Genomic DNA, 24,151 nt, shown 5'->3' with positions numbered 1-24,151 from the left:
GGGCTGTGATGGGGCAGAGGTTTGTGGAGGGCTGTGATGGGGCAGAGGTTTGTGGAGGGCTGTGATGGGGCAGAGGTTTGTGGAGGGCAGTGATGGGGCAGAGGTTTGTGGAGGGCTGTGATGGGGCAGAGGTTTGTGGAGGGCAGTGATGGGGCAGAGGTTTGTGGAGGGCTGTGATGGGGCAGAGGTTTGTGGAGGGCAGTGATGGGGGAAGAGGTTTGTGGAGGGCAGTGATGGGGCAGAGGTTTGTGGAGGGCTGTGATGGGGCAGAGGTTTGTGGAGGGCAGTGATGGGGCAGAGGTTTGTGGAGGGCAGTGATGGGGCAGAGGTTTGTGGAGGGCTGTGATGGGGCAGAGGTTTGGGGAGGGCTGTGATGGGGGCAGAGGTTTGGGGAGGGCTGTGATGGGGGCAGAGGTTTGTGGAGGGCAGTGATGGGGCAGAGGTTTGTGGAGGGCAGTGATGGGGCAGAGGTTTGTGGAGGGCAGTGATGGGGCAGAGGTTTGTGAAGGGCAGTGATGGGGCAGAGGTTTGTGAAGGGCAGTGATGGGGCAGAGGTTTGGGGAGGGCAGTGATGGGGCAGAGGTTTGTGGAGGGCAGTGATGGGGCAGAGGTTTGTGGAGGGCAGTGATGGGGCAGAGGTTTGGGGAGGGCAGTGATGGGGCAGAGGTTTGTGGAGGGCAGTGATGGGGCAGAGGTTTGTGAAGGGCAGTGATGGGGCAGAGGTTTGTGGAGGGCTGTGATGGGGGCAGAGGTTTGTGAAGGGCAGTGATGGGGCAGAGGTTTGTGGAGGGCAGTGATGGGGCAGAGGTTTGGGGAGGGCAGTGATGGGGCAGAGGTTTGTGGAGGGCAGTGATGGGGAAGAGGTTTGTGGAGGGCAGTGATGGGGCAGAGGTTTGTGGAGGGCAGTGATGGGGCAGAGGTTTGTGGAGGGCTGTGATGGGGCAGAGGTTTGTGGAGGGCAGTGATGGGGCAGAGGTTTGTGGAGGGCAGTGATGGGGCAGAGATTTGTGGAGGGCAGTGATGGGGAAGAGGTTTGTGGAGGGCAGTGATGGGGCAGAGGTTTGTGGAGGGCAGTGATGGGGCAGAGGTTTGGGGAGGGCAGTGATGGGCAGAGGTTTGGGGAGGGCTGTGATGGGGCAGAGGTTTGTGGAGGGCAGTGATGGGGCAGAGGTTTGTGATGGGGGCAGAGGTTTGTGATGGGGCAGAGGTTTGTGGAGGGCAGTGATGGGGCAGAGGTTTGGGGAGGGCAGTGATGGGGCAGAGGTTTGTGGAGGGCTGTGATCGGGCAGAGGTTTGTGGAGGGCAGTGATGGGGCAGAGGTTTGTGGAGGGCAGTGATGGGGCAGAGGTTTGTGGAGGGCAGTGATGGGGCAGAGGTTTGTGGAGGGCAGTGATGGGGCAGAGGTTTGTGGAGGGCAGTGATGGGGCAGAGGTTTGTGGAGGGCAGTGATGGGGCAGAGGTTTGTGGAGGGCAGTGATGGGGCAGAGGTTTGTGGAGGGCAGTGATGGGGCAGAGGTTTGTGGAGGGCAGTGATGGGGCAGAGGTTTGTGGAGGGCTGTGATGGGGCAGAGGTTTGTGGAGGGCTGTGATGGGGCAGAGGTTTGTGGAGGACAGTGATGGGGCAGAGGTTTGGGGAGGGCAGTGATGGGGCAGAGGTTTGTGGAGGGCAGTGATGGGGCAGAGGTTTGTGGAGGGCAGTGATGGGGCAGAGGTTTGGGGAGGTCAGTGATGGGGCAGAGGTTTGGGGAGGGCAGTGATGGGGCAGAGGTTTGGGGAGGGCAGTGATGGGGCAGAGGTTTGGGGAGGGCAGTGATGGGCAGAGGTTTGGGGAGGGCTGTGATGGGGCAGAGGTTTGTGGAGGGCAGTGATGGGGCAGAGGTTTGTGATGGGGGCAGAGGTTTGTGATGGGGCAGAGGTTTGTGGAGGGCAGTGATGGGGCAGAGGTTTGGGGAGGGCTGTGATGGGGCAGAGGTTTGTGGAGGGCAGTGATGGGGCAGAGGTTTGTGGAGGGCAGTGATGGGGCAGAGGTTTGTGGAGGGCAGTGATGGGGCAGAGGTTTGGGGAGGGCAGTGATGGGGCAGAGGTTTGGGGAGGGCAGTGATGGGGCAGAGGTTTGGGGAGGGCAGTGATGGGGGCAGAGGTTTGGGGAGGGCAGTGATGGGGGCAGAGGTTTGGGGAGGGCAGTGATGGGGCAGAGGTTTGTGGAGGGCTGTGATGGGGCAGAGGTTTGTGGAGGGCAGTGATGGGGCAGAGGTTTGTGGAGGGCAGTGATGCGGCAGAGGTTTGTGGAGGGCTGTGATGGGGCAGAGGTTTGGGGAGGGCTGTGATGGGGCAGAGGTTTGGGGAGGGCAGTGATGGGGCAGAGGTTTGTGGAGGGCTGTGATGGGGCAGAGGTTTGTGGAGGGCTGTGATGGGGCAGAGGTTTGGGGAGGGCTGTGATGGGGCAGAGGTTTGTGGAGGGCAGTGATGGGGCAGAGGTTTGTGGAGGGCAGTGATGGGGCAGAGGTTTGGGGAGGGCAGTGATGGGGCAGAGGTTTGTGGAGGGCAGTGATGGGGCAGAGGTTTGTGGAGGGCAGTGATGGGGCAGAGGTTTGTGGAGGGCAGTGATGGGGCAGAGGTTTGTGGAGGGCAGTGATGGGGCAGAGGTTTGTGGAGGGCTGTGATGGGGAAGAGGTTTGGGGAGGGCAGTGATGGGGCAGAGGTTTGGGGAGGGCAGTGATGGGGCAGAGGTTTGTGGAGGACAGTGATGGGGCAGAGGTTTGTGGAGGGCAGTGATGGGGCAGAGGTTTGTGGAGGACAGTGATGGGGCAGAGGTTTGTGGAGGGCAGTGATGGGGCAGAGGTTTGTGGAGGGCTGTGATGGGGCAGAGGTTTGTGGAGGGCTGTGATGGGGCAGAGGTTTGTGGAGGGCAGTGATGGGGCAGAGGTTTGGGGAGGGCAGTGATGGGGCAGAGGTTTGGGGAGGGCAGTGATGGGGCAGAGGTTTGTGGAGGGCAGTGATGGGGAAGAGGTTTGGGGAGGGCAGTGATGGGGCAGAGGTTTGTGGAGGGCTGTGATGGGGCAGAGGTTTGGGGAGGGCAGTGATGGAGCAGAGGTTTGTGGAGGGCTGTGATGGGGCAGAGGTTTGTGGAGGGCTGTGATGGGGCAGAGGTTTGGGGAGGGCAGTGATGGGGCAGAGGTTTGTGATGGGGGCAGAGGTTTGTGATGGGGCAGAGGTTTGTGGAGGGCAGTGATGGGGCAGAGGTTTGTGGAGGGCAGTGATGGGGCAGAGGTTTGTGGAGGGCTGTGATGGGGCAGAGGTTTGGGGAGGGCAGTGATGGGGCAGAGGTTTGTGATGGGGGCAGAGGTTTGTGATGGGGCAGAGGTTTGTGGAGGGCAGTGATGGGGCAGAGGTTTGTGGAGGGCAGTGATGGGGCAGAGGTTTGTGGAGGGCAGTGATGGGGCAGAGGTTTGTGGAGGGCAGTGATGTGGCAAAGGTTTGGGGAGGGCAGTGATGGGGCAGAGGTTTGTGATGGGGCAGAGGTTTGTGATGGGGCAGAGGTTTGGGGAGGGCAGTGATGGGGCAGAGGTTTGTGATGGGGGCAGAGTTGTACAGATCATTAGCTTTGCAGGGTAATGGATTGCTAATGTTGTGAGTGTGTGTGGAGACATGATTGCGTGTGGTTGCTCGGGGGCTGTGGGTAGCGCAGGCTTCCTCTGCTGCCGTCACCACAGCTCGCAGCAATCATGGGGCTCGCAGGCTGCGGAGTCAAGTTTTAATTACTGGTGATTACCTCTGAGAACCTCGCTCCATCAGCGGATCCCACCGGGACCTCTTACAATTGGGGGCGGCAGTTTGTGTTGCCCCCTTCCTTCTATGCTAATTATCATTGTGTCACTTTAAGGTGATGGGGAAAGTCCCTCTGCCGCACTGACAGCTGGAAATACGCGAGTGGCGAGCGCGGCGCGGCTTATTTATGGCACATAAATAGCGGCAGATTATTGAAAGCTTATTAATGGGGGATAAACAGAAAAGCAGTTCACGGGTGCACAGGCCGGCGCACTGATCCCGCCATTAATACAGCTCGTTAATGTCTGCACCGCGCCATAACCGGATGATTACAGGCTAATGAAATGGCACTTGTCTCATTTAACCCTGTGTGATCTGTTAAGAGGGGAAAAATGTCGCCGCTCTACTGGAGGGGGAAACGTGTCAGAATCTAGAGGCCAAAAATAAAGAAAGCAGTGAGGGAGGCTGCGAGATGCACAGGAGGCCATGACAAGCGCAGGAGGCCACGACATACCCAAGGGCCGCGAGATGCACAGGAGGCCATGACATACCCAAGGGCCGCAAGATGCGCAGGAGGCCGTGACATACCCAAGGGCCGCAAGATGCGCAGGAGGCCATGACATACCCAAGGGCCGCAAGATGCGCAGGAGGCCATGACATACCCAAGGGCCGCAAGATGCGCAGGAGGCCATGACATACCCAAGGGCCGCAAGATGTGCAGGAGGCCATGACATACCCAAGGGCCGCAAGATGCGCAGGAGGCCATGACATACCCAAGGGCCGCAAGATGCACAGGAGGCCGTGACATACCCAAGGGCCGCAAGATGCGCAGGAGGCCATGACATACCCAAGGGCCGCAAGATGTGCAGGAGGCCATGACATACCCAAGGGCCGCAAGATGCGCAGGAGGCCATGACATACCCAAGGGCCGCAAGATGCACAGGAGGCCATGACATACCCAAGGGCCGCAAGATGCACAGGAGGCCATGACATACCCAAGGGCCGCAAGATGCGCAGGAGGCCGTGACATACCCAAGGGCCGCGAGATGCACAGGAGGCCATGACATACCCAAGGGCCGCAAGATGCGCAGGAGGCCATGACATACCCAAGGGCCGCAAGATGCGCAGGAGGCCATGACATACCCAAGGGCCGCAAGATGCGCAGGAGGCCATGACATACCCAAGGGCCGCAAGATGCGCAGGAGGCCATGACATACCCAAGGGCCGCAAGATGCGCAGGAGGCCATGACATACCCAAGGGCCGCAAGATGCGCAGGAGGCCATGACATACCCAAGGGCCGCAAGATGCGCAGGAGGCCGTGACATACCCAAGGGCCGCAAGATGCGCAGGAGGCCGTGACATACCCAAGGTCCGCAAGATGCGCAGGAGACCGTGACAAACCCAAGGGCCGCAAGATGCGCAGGAGGCCACGACATACCCAAGGGCCGCAAGATGCGCAGGAGGCCGTGACATACCCAAGGGCCGCAAGATGCGCAGGAGGCCGTGACATACCCAAGGGCCGCAAGATGCACAGGAGGCCGTGACATACCCAAGGGCCGCAAGATGCACAGGAGGCCGTGACATACCCAAGGGCCGCAAGATGCATAGGAGGCCGTGACATACCCAAGGGCCGCAAGATGCGCAGGAGGCCATGACATACCCAGGAGACGCAAGATGCATAGGAGGCCGTGACATACCCAAGGGCCGCAAGATGCATAGGAGGCCGTGACATACCCAGGAGACGCAAGATGCATAGGAGGCCGTGACATACCCAGGAGACGCAAGATGCATAGGAGGCCGTGACATACCCAGGAGACGCAAGATGCATAGGAGGCCGTGACATACCCAGGAGACGCAAGATGCATAGGAGGCCGTGACATACCCAGGAGACGCAAGATGCCCATAAGTCTACGACATGCCAGGTACCAGACGGGGAGATGCATGTGTTATGACAGCTCTCACTAGTGTCCACCTGTCTCAGTGCTGTCTCCTGGTGGCAATTCTTCCACTTCTTGTAACACGATGTCCCCGAGTAGTGATGGGTGGACTCACAGATAACTGGGACCGGCAGACCTAACTGAATTTAAAAAAAAAATCCGGCTCCGGCCTGGGATTGATCCCGAATATCTGGCCAGACGCCGGTCCCCATAAAAGTCTATGTGCACCCAAATCAAGTGATTAAAAATGGTAGTAGAAGGGATAGGGGAAAGGAGCAGACGCGCTCTACTTACTGAGTGTAATGCTGCCACCAGGGGGAGCCAGAGCTCTGCAGCCGATGACACTACACAGAGCAATGAGAACCAGGAAGGAAATGCACAGCGTTCTCATGCACTGCCTAATCAGCACAGCTGAGAGGCAGAACTGCAGGGTTTGTGAGGAATAGTCAGACAGGCTGGGTCAGACACCGTACGGGCAGAAGCAAGACCGGAGGAGCAAGCAGAAGCAAAGTAAAAGTCAGGCTAAGGTCAGTACCGAGGAAGCAACCGAGTGGGGAATAGGAGGGGGGACACAGGACAGGAGGGACGACCAGGGGACAGAACACAGACAAGGGCACAGGGGCACAGGAACAGACAGATCAGGATATCACTCACAGGACCAGCAATCACCGGCAAAGCAGTGCTAAGCTTATAGCCGGCGCTGGTTCACTGGAAGTGTCAGCTTTTAAGGCATCCAGGGGCCGGAAGTGAGGCCTGAGAGAAGGCTCCGCCCCCTAGCCATGAGGAATCATGACACTGCGGCTCTGGCGCGGTGGTAACTGCTCCCGCGACCGCCCATTCACTTCCGGGGCCGCTCATTAGGCTCATGCATATGCACTGTTTTCCTCACTCACCGGCATCTGTGATTTGTTGCAGTAAGACGCGCCCTCACCGAGAGTGGCAGCATTTCTGACATTTCCAATCACAGAAGCTATGCGCATTTAAACGAGGTATAAAAATAAATAAAAAAATGGTGTAGGGTCCCAGCACAGATAAAGCATACGGCTACAGGCTGTAGCCCCCAGCCATGCGCTTATCTTGGCCGTGTATCAAAATAAGAGGAACTGCATGCAGCTTTTATTAAAATTTATTAAATAGATACGGTCCCTCCCCCCAGTTTTAATACCCAGCCATGGTAAATCCCTACAGCTGGGGGCTGATGTTCTCAGGCTGGGGAGACCCATGGTTATTGGGAGCCCCCCAGCCTAAAAATAGCAACCTGTAGGCCCCTCAATTGTCGCATCCATTAGATGTGAGAATCCCAGCACTTTACCCGGCTCTTCCCGATTGCCCTAATGCAGTGGCAATCGGGCTAATGAGGGGTTAATCACACCTGCCACTAAGTCCTAAATTAGTAATGAGGAGAGTTTGAGACCCCCATTACTAATTTGTAAATGAAAAGAAATAAACACAAACACCAAAAAAATCCTTTATTTTAAAGGAACAATCATCAGGATGCGATGTATATATAAAAATCCTGATGATTGGTTCCCTTTAAATAAAAGACAACATAGCACTCTCTTGCGGGCGTCACGCGGTACGATATATCGGGCGATATGTCGTCGGGGTCACGTCGGTAGTGGTGCACATTCGGCATCGTTAGTGATATCGTAGCGTGTGACAGCTACGTGCGACGGTGAACGAGCAGAAATACTGACCACCTCGTTCATCGTTGACACATCGCTCAGTTTCAAAAAATCGACCGTCCGGTTGCTCATCGTTCCCGAGGCAGCACACATCGCTCCGTGTGACACCCCGGGAGCGATGAACTGCAGCTTACTTGCGTCCTGCCGGCAATGAGGAAGGAAGGAGGTGGGTAGGATGTTTATGTCCCGCTCATCTCCGCCCCTCTGCTTCTATTGGCCGGCTGCCGTGTGACGTTTTGACGCCAAATGTCCCTCCCCCTTCAGGAAGAGTATGTCTGCCGCCCACAGCGAGGTCGCCCGGGAGGTAAGTACGTGTGAAGGTGGGTTAACGACTTTGTACAACACGGGCAACTAATTACCCGTGACGCACAAACGATGGGGGCGGGTACGATCGCTCGTGCGATCGCACGATAGATCGTCCCGTGTGACGCCCGCATCTTTTACCACTTTATTAACTCCAAAACACCCCTGTAGGTCCGACGTAATCCACATGAGGTCCCATGACGATTTCAGCTTTGCTACATTACTGAAGACACAGCGTGCGATCATGAAACATGCCCCAACGCTGTGAGGTTTAGGCAGAGACTGAGGCACGATGAGCATTGACATCACTCAGGTTAATTGTGGTCAGAGCTGGAGGTTCCCACGGTCTTCCACCTATGGTCGCAGGTGACCTATCCCCAGGTGACCTCAATGAACTCTCACAGGAGAGTTCACACACCTGCATCTCCCTTCAGAAAACTGTGGATTTTTTTGCCAAGAGATGCAGATTTGTTGCTGCAACTTTTACAACATATTCCTGCACCGAATTTACACCTGCTGGCAAAAAAAGCATCACTACCGCATCCATACCGCATGCGTATAGGAGAAGCGGGTGAGGGATATGGAGAGCATTGGTGAAGGATATGGTGGAAAAGGGGCAAAGGATGTGGGGGAGGAGGGGCAAGGGATCTGGGGGGAGGGGGGAGGGATGTGTGGGAGGAGGGGCGAGGGATCTGGGGGAGGAGGGGCGAGGGATGTGTGGGAGGAGGGGCGAGGGATCTGGGGGAGGAGGGGCGAGGGATGTGTGGGAGGAGGGGCGAGGGATCTGGGGGAGGAGGGGCGAGGGATGTGTGGGAGGAGGGGCGAGGGATCTGGGGGAGGAGGGGCGAGGGATCTGGGGTGAGGGATGTGTGGGTGGAGGGGCGAGGGAACTGGGGGAGGAGGGGTGAGGGATGTGTGAGAGGAGGGGCGAGGGATCTGGGGAGGTGGGGCGAGGGATATAGGAAGGAGGGGCGAGGGATGTGTGGGAGGAGGGGCGAGGGATGTGTGGGAGGAGGGGTGAGGGATGTGTGGGTGGAGGGGCGAGGGATTTGGGCGAGGAGGGGCGAGGGATCTGGGGAAGAGGGGCGAGGGATATAGGAAGGAGGGGCGAGGGATATAGGAAGGAGGGGCGAGGGATATAGGAAGGAGGGGCAAGGGATGTGTGGGAGGAGGGGCGAGGGATCTGGGGAGGTGGGGCAAGGGATATAGGAAGGAGGGGCGAGGGATCTGGGGAGGAGGGGCGAGGGATATAGGAAGGAGGGGCGAGGGATCTGGGGAGGAGGGGCGAGGGATAAAGGAAGGAGGGGTGAGGGATCTGGGGGAGGAGGGGTGAGGGATGTGTGGGAGGAGGGTCGAGGAGGGGTGAGGGATGTGTGGGAGGAGGGGTGAGGGATGTGTGGGAGGAGGGGCGAGGGATCTGGGGGAGGAGGGGTGAGGGATGTGTGGGTGGAGGGGTGAGGGATCTGGGCGAGGTGGGGTGAGGGTTGTGTGGAAGGAGGGGTGAGGGATATTGGAAGGAGAGGCGAGGGATCTGGGGGAGAAGGGGTGAAGGATGTGTAGGAGGAGGGGCGAGGGATCTGGGGGAGGAGGGGCGAGGGATCTGGGGGAGGAGGGGTGAGGGATCTGGGGGAGGAGGGGTGTGGGATGTGTGGGAGGAGAGGCGAGGGATCTGGGGAGGAGGGGCGAGGGATATAGGAAGGCGGGGCGAGGGATGTGTGGGAGGAGGGGCGAGGGATGTGTGGGTGGAGGGGCGAGGGATTTGGGTGAGGAGGGGCGAGGGATCTGGGGAAGAGGGGCGAGGGATATAGGAAGGAGGGGCGAGGGATATAGGAAGGAGGGGCGAGGGATATAGGAAGGAGGGGCGAGGGATCTGGGGAGGAGGGGCGAGGGATCTGGGGAGGAGGGGCGAGGGATATAGGAAGGAGGGGTGAGGGATCTGGGAGAGGAGGGTTGAGGGATGTGTGGGAGGAGGGGTGAGGGATCTGGGGAGGAGGGGCTAGGGATATAGGAAGGAGTGGCGAGGGATCTGGGGAGGAGGGGCAAGGGATGTGTGGGAGGAGGGGTGAGGGATCGGGAGGAGGGGCGAGGGATCAGGGGAGGAGGGGCGAGGGATAAAGGAAGGAGGGGTGAGGGTTCTGGGGAGGAGGGGCAAGGGATATGGTGGAAAATGGGCAAAGGATGTGGGGGAGGAGGGGTGAGGGATGTGGGGGACGAGGGATGTGGGAGAGCAGGGACGAGGGATGTGGGAGAGCAGGGGCGAGGGATGTGTGGGAGGAGGGGTGAGGGATGTGTGGGTGGAGGAGCGAGGGATTTGGGCGAGGAGGGGCGAGGGATCTGGGGAAGAGGGGCGAGGGATATAGGAAGGAGGGGTGAGGGATATAGGAAGGAGGGGCGAGGGATATAGGAAGGAGGGGCGAGGGATATAGGAAGGAGGGGCGAGGGATCTGGGAGAGGAGGGTTGAGGGATGTGTGGGAGGAGGGTTGAGGGATCTGGGGAGGAGGGGCTAGGGATATAGGAAGGAGGGGCGAGGGATCTGGGGAGGAGGGGCAAGGGATGTGTGGGAGGAGTGGCGAGGGATCTGGGGAGGAGGGGCAAGGGATGTGTGGGAGGAGGGGTGAGGGATCGGGAGGAGGGGCGAGGGATATAGGAAGGAGGGGCGAGGGATCAGGGGAGGAGGGGCGAGAGATAAAGGAAGGAGGGGTGAGGGATCTGGGGAGGAGGGGCAAGGGATATGGTGGAAAATGGGCAAAGGATGTGGGGGAGGAGGGGTGAGGGATGTGGGGGACGAGGGATGTGGGAGAGCAGGGACGAGGGATGTGGGAGAGGAGGGTTGAGGGATGTGTGGGAGGAGGGGTGAGGGATCTGGGGAGGAGGGGCTAGGGATATAGGAAGGAGGGGCGAGGGATCTGGGGAGGAGGGGCAAGGGATGTGTGGGAGGAGGGGTGAGGGATCTGGGGAGGAGGGGCGAGGGATATAGGAAGGAGGGGCGAGGGATCGGGGAGGAGGGGCGAGGGATAAAGGAAGGAGGGGTGAGGGATCTGGGGAGGAGGGGCGAGGGATCAGGGGAGGAGGGGCGAGGGATAAAGGAAGGAGGGGTGAGGGATCTGGGGAGGAGGGGCGAGGGATATAGGGAGGAGGGGCGAGGGATAAAGGAAGGAGGGGTGAGGGATCTGGGGAGGAGGGGCAAGGGATATGGTGGAAAATGGGCAAAGGATGTGGGGGAGGAGGGGTGAGGGATATAGGAAGGAGGGGCGAGGGATATAGGAAGGAGGGGCGAGGGATCTGGGGAGGAGGGGTGAGGGATATAGGAAGGAGGGGCGAGGGATATAGGAAGGAGGGGCGAGGGATATAGGAAGGAGGGGCGAGGGATATAGGAAGGAGGGGCGAGGGATATAGGAAGGAGGGGCGAGGGATATAGGAAGGAGGGGCGAGGGATCTGGGGAGGAGGGGCGAGGGATAAAGGAAGGAGGGGTGAGGGATCTGGGGAGGAGGGGCAAGGGATATGGTGGAAAATGGGCAAAGGATGTGGGGGAGGAGGGGTGAGGGATGTGGGGGACGAGGGATGTGGGAGAGCAGGGGTGAGGGATGTGGGGGGAGGGGCGAGGGATGTGGGAGAGCAGGGACGAGGGATATAGGGAGGAGGGGCGAGGCGGTCCGTCCCCTGTAGAATATTGGGGTGATCGCTGATATCTGAGCTGCGGCCTCGGTCGCACATTTACATCACATGTTACAATCTTTTCGGCCTCATTACATCATTACTTTCCTATTTCTAAGAGTGAAGCCTCCAGAAGGAATCAGTGAAGCGGCTGTCGGTGCCGATAGAAGCGCTGGAAACCTTTGCGAGGGCAGAAAATACAGAAAAACACACGTTAAATGCCAGAAGGAAATGTCAGAATAAATTGGCGCAGTGGAGGGAGCGGGAGCCGGTGAGGACTGTCAGCATTGTCTTTCTTCCTCTTATCTAGTCTCCGCTCGCCGCCGCCGCCGCCTTGTATCCTTCTGTTTATTGCACTTGTGTTTGTGGTTTTGGAATAATTTGTCCATGTAAAGTAGATATGAAGCCCGGAGCCGCGCTGGGAGGAGCGCGAATGAAAGGCAGGAGATAGGGGCCGCGTCAGGGTGATCTCCCCGCGCTGCTCCGGCCCCTCCAAGTGATATTTAAGGATAAACATCTTCATTTGAGCTGTGGATGCCGAGGACATGAAGGAACCTGCGTCTTCCTCAGGTGACGGCTCCATCACATGCAGAGGCGCAGAACCGGTCCTGTAATGAGGCGCCAGGAGAGGAGACTACTGCGGCTACTGGGAATGTTTCTAGGGATCTAGGTCAGGGCAGGCAGCAGATAGGAGTACGACGTCAGGGCAGGCAGAAATACGAGGTCAGGGCAGGCAGCAGGGAGGAGTACGACGTCAGGGCAGGCAGAAATACGAGGTCAGGGCAGGCAGCAGGGAGGAGTACGACGTCAGGGCAGGCAGAAATACGAGGTCAGGGCAGGCAGCAGGGAGGAGTACGACGTCAGGGCAGACAGCAGACAGGAGTACGACGTCAGGGCAGACAGGAGTACGAAGTCAGGGCAGGCAGCAGACAGGAGTACGACGTCAGGGCAGGCAGCAGACAGGAGTACGACGTCAGGGCAGGCAGAAATACGAGGTCAGGGCAGGCAGCAGGGAGGAGTACGACGTCAGGGCAGGCAGAAATACGAGGTCAGGGCAGGCAGCAGGGAGGAGTACGACGTCAGGGCAGACAGGAGTAGGAGGTGAGGGCAGATAGGAGTAGGAGGTCAGGGCAGGCAGCAGATAGGAGTACGACGTCAGGGCAGGCAGAAATACGAGGTCAGGGCAGGCAGCAGGGAGGAGTACGACGTCAGGGCAGGCAGCAGACAGGAGTACGACGTCAGGGCAGACAGGAGTAGGAGGTCAGGGCAGATAGGAGTAGGAGGTCAGGGCAGGCAGCAGATAGGAGTACGACGTCAGGGCAGGCAGAAATACGAGGTCAGGGCAGGCAGCAGGGAGGAGTACGACGTCAGGGCAGACAGGAGTAGGAGGTCAGGGCAGATAGGAGTACGACGTCAGGGCAGACAGGAGTAGGAGGTCAGGGCAGGCAGCAGATAGGAGTACGACGTCAGGGCAGGCAGCAGACAGGAGTACGACGTCAGGGCAGGCAGCAGACAGGAGTACGACGTCAGGGCAGGCAGAAATACGAGGTCAGGGCAGGCAGCAGACAGGAGTACGACGTCAGGGCAGGCAGAAATACGAGGTCAGGGCAGGCAGCAGGGAGGAGTACGACGTCAGGGCAGACAGCAGACAGGAGTACGACGTCACGGCAGACAGCAGACAGGAGTACGAAGTCAGGGCAGGCAGCAGACAGGAGTACGAAGTCAGGGCAGGCAGCAGACAGGAGTACGAAGTCAGGGCAGGCAGCAGACAGGAGTACGAAGTCAGGGCAGACAGGAGTAGGAGGTCAGGGCAGGCAGCAGACAGGAGTAGGAGGTCAGGGCAGACAGGAGTACGACGTCAGGGCAGATAGGAGTACGAAGTCAGGGCAGGCAGCAGAGAGGAGTACGAAGTCAGGGCAGGCAGGAGTAGGAGGTCAGGGCAGATAGGAGTACGAAGTCAGGGCAGGCAGCAAACAGGAGTACGAGGTCAGTGCAGGCAGCAGACAGGAGTACGACGTCAGGGCAGATAGGAGTACGAAGTCAGGGCAGGCAGCAGACAGGAGTACGAGGTCAGTGCAGGCAGCAGACAGGAGTACGACGTCAGGGCAGATAGGAGTACGAAGTCAGGGCAGATAGGAGTACGACGTCAGGGCAGATAGGAGTACGAAGTCAGGGCAGGCAGCAAACAGGAGTACGAGGTCAGTGCAGGCAGCAGACAGGAGTACGACGTCAGGGCAGATAGGAGTACGAAGTCAGGGCAGATAGGAGTACGAAGTCAGGGCAGGCAGCAAACAGGAGTACGAGGTCAGTGCAGGCAGCAGACAGGAGTACGACGTCAGGGCAGATAGGAGTACGAAGTCAGGGCAGGCAGCAAACAGGAGTACGAGGTCAGTGCAGGCAGCAGACAGGAGTACGACGTCAGGGCAGATAGGAGTACGAAGTCAGGGCAGGCAGCAGATAGGAGTACGAAGTCAGGGCAGACAGGAGTAGGAGGTCAGGGCAGGCAGCAAACAGGAGTACGAGGTCAGTGCAGGCAGCAGACAGGAGTACGACGTCAGGGCAGATAGGAGTACGAAGTCAGGGCAGGCAGCAGATAGGAGTACGAAGTCAGGGCAGGCAGCAGACAGGAGTAGGAGGTCAGGGCAGACAGGAGTACGACGTCAGGGCAGACAGGAGTAGGAGGTGAGGGCAGACAGGAGTAGGAGGTGAGGGCAGACAGGAGTAGGAGGTGAGGGCAGACAGGAGTAGGAGGTGAGGGCAGACAGGAGTAGGAGGTGAGGGCAGACAGGAGTAGGAGGTCAGGACAGGCAGCAGACAGGAGTAGGAGGTGAGGGCAGGCAGGAGTAGGAGGTCAGGACAGGCAGCAGACAGGAGTAGGAGGTGAGGGCAGACAGGAGTAGGAGGTGAGGGCAGACAGGAGTAGGAGGTCAGGACAGGCAGCAGACAGGAGTAGGAGGTCAGGGCAGGCAGGAGTAGGAGGTCAGGGCAGGCAGGAGTAGGAGGTGAGGGCAGACAGGAGTAGGAGGTGAGGGCAGACAGGAGTAGGAGGTCAGGGCAGGCAGGAGTAGGAGGTCAGGACAGGCAGCAGACAGGAGTAGGAGGTCAGGGCAGGCAGGAGTAGGAGGTCAGGGCAGGCAGCAGACAGGAGTAGGAGGTCAGGGCAGGCAGGAGTAGGAGGTCAGGGCAGGCAGGAGTAGGAGGTGAGGGCAGGCAGGAGTAGGAGGTGAGGGCAGGCAGGAGTAGGAGGTGAGGGCAGGCAGGAGTAGGAGGTGAGGGCAGGCAGGAGTAGGCGGTCAGGGCAGGCAGGAGTAGGAGGTGAGGGCAGGCAGGAGTAGGAGGTCAGGGCAGGCAGCAGACAGGAGTAGGAGGTCAGGGCAGGCAGGAGTAGGAGGTCAGGGCAGGCAGCAGACAGGAGTAGGAGGTCAGGGCAGGCAGGAGTAGGAGGTCAGGGCAGGCAGGAGTAGGAGGTGAGGGCAGGCAGGAGTAGGAGGTGAGGGCAGGCAGGAGTAGGAGGTGAGGGCAGGCAGGAGTAGGAGGTGAGGGCAGGCAGGAGTAGGCGGTCAGGGCAGGCAGGAGTAGGAGGTGAGGGCAGACAGGAGTAGGAGGTGAGGGCAGACAGGAGTAGGAGGTCAGGGCAGACAGGAGTAGGAGGTCAGGGCAGACAGCAGACAGGAGTAGGCGGTCAGGGCAGGCAGGAGTATGAGGTGAGGGCAGGCAGGAGTATGAGGTGAGGGCAGGCAGGAGTAGGAGGTGAGGGCAGACAGGAGTAGGAGGTGAGGGCAGACAGGAGTAGGAGGTCAGGGCAGGCAGCAGACAGGAGTAGGCGGTCAGGGCAGGCAGCAGACAGGAGTAGGCGGTCAGGGCAGGCAGGAGTAGGAGGTCAGGGCAGGCAGCAGACAGGAGTAGGCGGTCAGGGCAGGCAGGAGTAGGAGGTGAGGGCAGATAGGAGTAGGAGGTCAGGGCAGGCAGCAGACAGGAGTAGGCGGTCAGGGCAGGCAGGAGTAGGAGGTGAGGGCAGGCAGGAGTAGGAGGTGAGGGCAGGCAGGAGTAGGAGGTGAGGGCAGGCAGGAGTAGGAGGTGAGGGCAGGCAGGAGTAGGAGGTGAGGGCAGACAGGAGTAGGAGGTGAGGGCAGACAGTAGTAGGCAGTCAGGGCAGGCAGGAGTAGGCGGTCAGGGCAGGCAGGAGTAGGAGGTGAGGGCAGGCAGGAGTAGGAGGTGAGGGCAGACAGGAGTAGGAGGTCAGGGCAGGCAGGAGTAGGAGGTGAGGGCAGACAGGAGTAGGAGGTGAGGGCAGACAGGAGTAGGCGGTCAGGGCAGGCAGGAGTAGGAGGTGAGGGCAGACAGGAGTAGGAGGTGAGGGCAGACAGGAGTAGGCGGTCAGGGCAGGCAGGAGTAGGCGGTCAGGGCAAGCAGGAGTAGGAGGTGAGGGCAGACAGGAGTAGGAGGTGAGGGCAGACAGGAGTAGGAGGTCAGGGCAGGCAGCAGACAGGAGTAGGCGGTCAGGGCAGGCAGGAGTAGAAGGTGAGGGCAGGCAGGAGTAGGAGGTGAGGGCAGGCAGGAGTAGGAGGTGAGGGCAGGCAGGAGTAGGAGGTGAGGGCAGGCAGGAGTAGGAGGTCAGGGCAGGCAGGAGTAGGAGGTGAGGGCAGGCAGGAGTAGGAGGTGAGGGCAGGCAGGAGTAGGAGGTCAGGGCAGGCAGGAGTAGGAGGTCAGGGCAGGCAGGAGTAGGAGGTCAGGGCAGGCAGGAGTAGGAGGTCAGGGCAGGCAGGAGTAGGAGGTCAGGGCAGGCAGCAGACAGGAGTAGGCGGTCAGGGCAGGCAGGAGTAGGAGGTGAGGGCAGACAGGAGTAGGAGGTCAGGGCAGGCAGGAGTAGGCGGTCAGGGCAGGCAGCAGACAGGAGTAGGCGGTCAGGGCAGGCAGGAGTAGGAGGTGAGGGCAGGCAGCAGACAGGAGTAGGCGGTCAGGGCAGGCAGGAGTAGGAGGTCAGGGCAGGCAGCAGGCAGGAGTAGGAGGTGAGGGCAGGCAGGAGTAGGAGGTGAGGGCAGACAGGAGTAGGAGGTGAGGGCAGACAGGAGTAGGAGGTCAGGGCAGGCAGCAGACAGGAGTAGGCGGTCAGGGCAGGCAGGAGTAGGAGGTGAGGGCAGGCAGGAGTAGGAGGTGAGGGCAGGCAGGAGTAGGAGGTGAGGGCAGGCAGGAGTAGGAGGTCAGGGCAGGCAGGAGTAGGAGGTGAGGGCAGGCAGGAGTAGGAGGTGAGGGCAGGCAGGAGTAGGCGGTCAGGGCAGGCAGGAGTAGGAGGTGAGGGCAGACAGGAGTAGGAGGTGAGGGCAGGCAGGAGTAGGAGGTCAGGACAGGCAGCAGACAGGAGTAGGAGGTCAGGGCAGGCAGGAGTAGGCGGTCAGGGCAGACAGGAGTAGGCGGTCAGGGCAGGCAGGAGTAGGAGGTGAGGGCAGACAGGAGTAGGAGGTGAGGGCAGACAGGAGTAGGAGGTGAGGGCAGACAGGAGGAGGTGAGGGCAGACAGGAGTAGGAGGTGAGGGCAGGCAGGAGTAGGAGGTCAGGGCAGGCAGGAGTAGGAGGTCAGGGCAGGCAGCAGACAGGAGTAGGCGGTCAGGGCAGGCAGGAGTAGGAGGTCAGGGCAGGCAGCAGACAGGTTGGCACCCTCTGTATATAGCTGAAGGTCACTCAGACACTGGATCTGGAGGAGCCCTGGTGACATTAGCAGTGCCATGGTGAAGTGACGCAGAGATGGTGAGCTGAGAACACGAGAGCTGACCGCTGCTGACCGCTGCTGACCGCTGCTGAATGCCCTCCTGGAAGAAATGCCAGTGTCAGAGAGGCTCGTGTGCCAGAGCTGTGCGCAGCTGCGGCGGATACGTGCGGATTCTTCTCGTGTGTTCTTGTCCATGGCCGTCATCCGTCATCCGAGCCGACAGCAATGGTGCCCAAGCTGCAAAGCCAATAACGTGCACACGTCCAAGGGCTGAGCCCCTGCCACCACCGGCCCTCATATACAAAGAGGGGGAGATCACAAACGATCACTCCATACGGGGACCATCGTCGTGGTCAGAGGCTGACGAGACAACCACTGGACGACACAACAGCACCGACACCAGCAAACCAACAATGACTCCGACTATCCCGAGTCAGACTGTAGGAAAAACTGTCAGAACCATGGACAGCAAAAGAGACTACTGCAGCAACACCATCAGACAGCAGAGGAGCCACCATCTGCAGGCAGGGAGTGTAGAGTGCAAGCTCCTGGGACCAGCCCACCATGATATCACCGAGAAGCGCATCCACGGACTGAGTGCTCGGACCTGACCAGACACGCAGTGACACCACATTATCTTCTTCAAGGACATATTAATTATGTTGGCTCCAGTTCATTAATGGAGAACATCAACACTTCCCGCATTTGCTTCTTGTAGAAATGACGCCATGTTTTCTTTGGAATTGTTCATAATCAGATCAGTCTTCTGAGTTGTGGATGCTAAAGGAAAATTGCCCCAGAGTCACAACTTATACCCCAAAGAGAACTGGAGGCAGAACATAACAAGTCAGGATGACAGCCCGCGAGCAGCAGTGATGACCCGGGGATCAGAAGGAAGACCGGGATCAGCAAACAACCAGTGACCCTGTAGAGCTGCCGCCATCTGCCGTCAGAAGAGCCCACACTCTGGTGATCGGATGCTTCTATGCCTGTAGGATATTGCCCTTGTAAGCCGAGGACGTGCTGCCAAGAACATGTAGGCTGCATGCAGAGCACACAATAGATCCCAGCATATCATCAGGAGCGCACTGCTCCTCTGCCTCCCGGACTAACCCTAACCCTGATGACTGACAGTGCAGAGCACACAATAGATCCCAGCATATCATCAGGAGCGCACTGCTCCTCTGCCTCCCGGACTAACCTTAACCCTGATGACTGACAGTGCAGAGCACACAATAGATCCCAGCATATCATCAGGAGCGCACTGCTCCTCTGCCTCCCGGCCTAACCCTAACCCTGATGGCTGACAGTGCAGAGCACACAATAGATCCCAGCATATCATCAGGAGCGCACTGCTCCTCTGCCTCCCGGCCTAACCCTAACCCTGATGGCTGACAGTGCAGAGCACACAATAGATCCCAGCATATCATCAGGAGCGCACTGCTCTTCTGCCTCCTGACTCCCAGACTAACCCTAACCTCGATGACTGACAGTGCAGAGCACACAATAGATCCCAGCACATCATCAGGAGCGCACTGCTCCTCTGCCTCCTGACTCCCAGACTAACCTTAACCCCGATGACTGACAGTGCAGAGCACACAATAGATCCCAGCACATCATCAGGAGCACACTGCTCCTCTGCCTTCTGACTCCCAGACTAACCCTAACCTCGATGACTGACATTGCAGAGCACACAATAGATCCCAGCATATCATCAGGAGCACACTGCTCCTCTGCCTTCTGACTCCCAGACTAACCCTAACCTCGATGACTGACAGTGCAGAGCACACAATAGATCCCAGCACATCATCAGGAGCACACTGCTCCTCTGCCTTCTGACTCCCAGACTAACCCTAACCTCGATGACTGACAGTGCAGAGCACACAATAGATCCCAGCACATCATCAGGAGCACACTGCTCCTCTGCCTTCTGACTCCCAGACTAACCCTAACCTCGATGACTGACAGTGCAGAGCACACAATAGATCCCAGCACATCATCAGGAGCACACTGCTCCTCTGCCTTCTGACTCCCAGACTAACCCTAACCTCGATCACTGACAGTGCAGAGCACACAATAGATCCCAGCACATCATCAGGAGCGCACTGCTCCTCTGCCTCCTGACTCCCAGACTAACCTTAACCCCGATGACTGACAGTGCAGAGCACACAATAGATCCCAGCATATCATCAGGAGCACACTGCTCCTCTGCCTTCTGACTCCCAGACTAACCCTAACCTCGATGACTGACAGTGCAGAGCACACAATAGATCCCAGCACATCATCAGGAGCACACTGCTCCTCTGCCTTCTGACTCCCAGACTAACCCTAACCTCGATGACTGACAGTGCAGAGCACACAATAGATCCCAGCATATCATCAGGAGCACACTGCTCCTCTGCCTCCTGACTCCCGGACTAACCTTAACCCCGATGACTGACCGTGCAGAGCACACAATAGATCCCAGCACATCATCAGGAGCACACTGCTCCTCTGCCTCCTGACTCCCAGACTAACCCTAACCTCGATGACTGACAGTGCAGAGCACACAATAGATCCCAGCATATCATCAGGAGCACACTGCTCCTCTGCCTTCTGACTCCCAGACTAACCCTAACCTCGATGACTGACAGTGCAGAGCACACAATAGATCCCAGCATATCATCAGGAGCACACTGCTCCTCTGCCTTCTGACTCCCAGACTAACCCTAACCTCGATGACTGACAGTGCAGAGCACACAATAGATCCCAGCACATCATCAGGAGCACACTGCTCCTCTGCCTCCTGACTCCCGGACTAACCTTAACCCCGATGACTGACAGTGCAGAGCACACAATAGATCCCAGCATATCATCAGGAGCGCACTACTCCTCTGCCTCCCGGCCTAACCCTAACCCTGATGACTGACAGTGCAGAGCACACAATAGATTCTAGCAGATCATCAGGAGCACACTGCTCCTTTGCCTCCTAACTCCAGGCCTAATCCTAACCCTGATGACTGACAGAAAAGAGCACACAATAGATAACAGGTCATCAGGTGTACTCTGCTCCTCTTTCTCCCAGCCTACCTTAACCCTGATGACACACAGTATGTAGCACACAATAGATCATAGTAGGTGATCAGGAGTGCACTGCTCCTCTGCCTCCCAACTCCTGGCCTAATCCTACTGACTGACATTGCGAAGGAAGAGAAACGGAGGTGGAAAGAAGAAAAAAGTTTAGGAGGGAAAAAAGAAAAACCAAAGTTAGATAAAGAAAAAGAAAGTAGAGAAAGAAAAAGTAGGAGAGAAGTAGGAAAGAACCATGAAAAAGGAATGAGGGCAGGACTAAACAGGGAAGGCAGCAAAAAGGAGGAAATGAGGAGTATAAAGAAAGGAATTAGAGGATAAAAGAAGATGCAAAAAAGAAAGGGAGAAGGAAGGAAAAGAAAATGAAAGAAAGTAGAGAAAGGAAAGACAGCAGGACTAAGTGGAGGCGAGGGGTGACTAATAGCCTAAGGAGGGGACAATAAGGAGGGGGAGGTGAGGACAATAAGTGGGGAAGTGGGGGGTGACTAATAGTCTGAGTAGAGGACAATAACGAGGGGGAGGTTTGGGGTGCCTAATAGCCTAAAATGGGCCAATAAGAAGGGGGAGGTGAGAGATGACTAATAACCTGAAGAGGGGACAATAAGGAGGGGGAGGTGAGGGGTGACAGCCTGAAGAGGGGACAATAAAAAGGGGGAGGCGTGGGGTGACTAATAGCCTGGGGAGGGGACAATAAGAAGGGGGAGGTGAGGGGTGACTAATAGCCTGAGGAGGGGACAATAAGAAGGGGGAGGTGAGGGGTGACTAATAGCCTAAGGAGGGGACAATAATGGGGGAAGTGGGGGGTGACTAATAGTCTGAGTAGAGGACAATAAGGAGGGGGAGGTTTGGGGTGCTTAATAGCCTGAAATGGGCCAATAAGAAGGGGGAGGTGAGGGATGACTAATAACCTGAAGAGGGGACAATAAGGAGGGGGGAGGTGAGGGGTGGCTAATAGCCTGAGGAGGGGACAATAAGAAGGGGTAGATGAGGGGTGATAGCCTACAGAGGGGACAATAAAAAGGGGGAGGTGAGGGATGACTAATAGCCTGAGGAGGGGACAATAAGAAGGGGGAGGTGAGGGGTGACTAATAGCCTAAGGTGGGGACAATAAGGAGGGGGAGGTGAGGACAATAAGGGGGGAAGTGGGGGGTGACTAATAGTCTGAGTAGAGGACAATAAGGAGGGGGAGGTTTGGGCTGCCTAATAGCCTAAAATGGGCCAATAAGAAGGGGGAGGTGAGGGATGACTAATAACCTGAAGAGGGGACAATAAGGAGGGGGAGGTGAGGGGTGACAGCCTGAAGAGGGGACAATAAAAAGGGGGAGGCGTGGGGTGACTAATAGCCTGGGGAGGGGACAATAAGAAGGGGGAGATGAGGGGTGACTAATAGCCTAAGGAGGGGACAATAATGGGGGAAGTGGGGGGTGACTAATAGTCTGAGTAGAGGACAATAAGGAGGGGGAGGTTTGGGCTGCCTAATAGCCTAAAATGGGCCAATAAGAAGGGGGAGGTGAGGGATGACTAATAACCTGAAGAGGGGACAATAAGGAGGGGGAGGTGAAGGGTGACAGCCTGAAGAGGGGACAATAAAAAGGGGGAGGTGAGGGGTGACTAATAGCCTGAGGAGGGGACAATAAGAAGGGGGAGGTGAGGGGTGACTAATAGCCTAAGGAGGGGACAATAATGGGGGAAGTGGGGGGTGACTAATAGTCTGAGTAGAGGACAATAAGGAGGGGGAGGTTTGGGGTGCTTAATAGCCTGAAATGGGCCAATAAGAAGGGGGAGGTGAGGGATGACTAATAACCTGAAGAGGGGACAATAAGGAGGGGGGAGGTGAGGGGTGGCTAATAGCCTGAGGAGGGGACAATAAGAAGGGGTAGATGAGGGGTGATAGCCTACAGAGGGGACAATAAAAAGGGGGAGGTGAGGGATGACTAATAGCCTGAGGAGGGGACAATAAGAAGGGGGAGGTGAGGGGTGACTAATAGCCTAAGGTGGGGACAATAAGGAGGGGGAGGTGAGGACAATAAGGGGGGAAGTGGGGGGTGACTAATAGTCTGAGTAGAGGACAATAAGGAGGGGGAGGTTTGGGCTGCCTAATAGCCTAAAATGGGCCAATAAGAAGGGGGAGGTGAGGGATGACTAATAACCTGAAGAGGGGACAATAAGGAGGGGGAGGTGAGGGGTGACAGCCTGAAGAGGGGACAATAAAAAGGGGGAGGCGTGGGGTGACTAATAGCCTGGGGAGGGGACAATAAGAAGGGGGAGATGAGGGGTGACTAATAGCCTAAGGAGGGGACAATAATGGGGGAAGTGGGGGGTGACTAATAGTCTGAGTAGAGGACAATAAGGAGGGGGAGGTTTGGGCTGCCTAATAGCCTAAAATGGGCCAATAAGAAGGGGGAGGTGAGGGATGACTAATAACCTGAAGAGGGGACAATAAGGAGGGGGAGGTGAAGGGTGACAGCCTGAAGAGGGGACAATAAAAAGGGGGAGGTGAGGGGTGACTAATAGCCTGAGGAGGGGACAATAAGAAGGGGGAGGTGAGGGGTGACTAATAGCCTAAGGAGGGGACAATAATGGGGGAAGTGGGGGGTGACTAATAGTCTGAGTAGAGGACAATAAGGAGGGGGAGGTTTGGGGTGCTTAATAGCCTGAAATGGGCCAATAAGAAGGGGGAGGTGAGGGATGACTAATAACCTGAAGAGGGGACAATAAGGAGGGGGGAGGTGAGGGGTGGCTAATAGCCTGAGGAGGGGACAATAAGAAGGGGTAGATGAGGGGTGATAGCCTACAGAGGGGACAATAAAAAGGGGGAGGTGAGGGATGACTAATAGCCTAAGGTGGGGACAATAAGGAGGGGGAGGTGAGGACAATAAGGGGGGAAGTGGGGGGTGACTAATAGTCTGAGTAGAGGACAATAAGGAGGGGGAGGTTTGGGCTGCCTAATAGCCTAAAATGGGCCAATAAGAAGGGGGAGGTGAGGGATGACTAATAACCTGAAGAGGGGACAATAAGGAGGGGGAGGTGAGGGGTGACAGCCTGAAGAGGGGACAATAAAAAGGGGGAGGCGTGGGGTGACTAATAGCCTGGGGAGGGGACAATAAGAAGGGGGAGATGAGGGGTGACAGCCTGAAGAGGGGACAATAAAAAGGGGGAGGTGAGGGGTGACTAATAGCCTGAGGAGGGGACAATAAGAAGGGGGAGGTGAGGGGTGACTAATAGCCTAAGGAGGGGACAATAAGGGGGGAAGTGGGGGGTGACTAATAGTCTGAGTAGAGGACAATAAGGAGGGGGAGGTTTGGGGTGCTTAATAGCCTGAAATGGGCCAATCAGAAGGGGGAGGTGAGGGATGACTAATAACCTGAAGAGGGGACAATAAGGAGGGGGGAGGTGAGGGGTGGCAGCCTGAAGAGGGGACAATAAAAAGGGGGAGGTGAGGGGTGACTAATAGCCTGAGGAGGGGACAATAAGAAGGGGGAGGTGAGGGGTGACTAATAGCCTGAGGAGGGGACAATAAGGAGATGGAGGTGAGGGGGGATTAATAACCTGAGGAGGAGAAGGTGAGGGATGATTATAAGCCTGAGGATGGGACAATAAGGAGGGGGAGGTGAGGACAATAATGAGGGGGCGGTGAAAATAAGGAGGGCGAGGTTTGAGATCAGAAGAGGATGGAAAAGGGGCTTCAGGGCCTTATGATGAATGCTGGGGGGAATGGGGAGGTTGGAGGGGAGGTAATGTGAATTTACAGACAGCCTGTCCGGTCCCCTCTGCCCTCCAGCAGCATTCACATCTGTATGTCAGAATTTGCGGTCTCACCCGCCCTGTGTAATGTTATTCACTAAAATTAATGATTAGAGAAAAATAATTGATAAAGTGTGCGGTTTCTATGCTATTTAGAGCCTTGACTATATGATGGGGCGTTGTTCTCACAGCCTAGTCGGCCATCTTTCCATGCTATCACACCCCTGTAGGCATAATAACATGATTTCCACACTCCGGCGTCACCGCTGCCCCTGGAAATCT

The 24,151-nt window shown here is 57.5% G+C and overlaps 1 long non-coding RNA gene across 1 annotated transcript in view; it reads left to right on the top strand.

The window, feature by feature from the left end:
• LOC142257129 (uncharacterized) overlaps positions 1-11,612 on the top strand; it is a 38,977-nt gene extending 27,365 nt beyond the window's left edge. Inside the window, exon 3 of the long non-coding RNA XR_012727594.1 lies at positions 11,470-11,612. This is a non-coding gene — a long non-coding RNA (uncharacterized LOC142257129). The remainder of the gene's footprint in view (positions 1-11,469) is intronic.
• Positions 11,613-24,151: the final 12,539 nt, after the last annotated feature.

This window comes from Anomaloglossus baeobatrachus, chromosome 11 (assembly GCF_048569485.1).
Source record: "Anomaloglossus baeobatrachus isolate aAnoBae1 chromosome 11, aAnoBae1.hap1, whole genome shotgun sequence".
Lineage (NCBI taxonomy): Eukaryota > Metazoa > Chordata > Amphibia > Anura > Aromobatidae > Anomaloglossus > Anomaloglossus baeobatrachus.
This window is presented reverse-complemented; position numbering and strand designations above follow the sequence as displayed.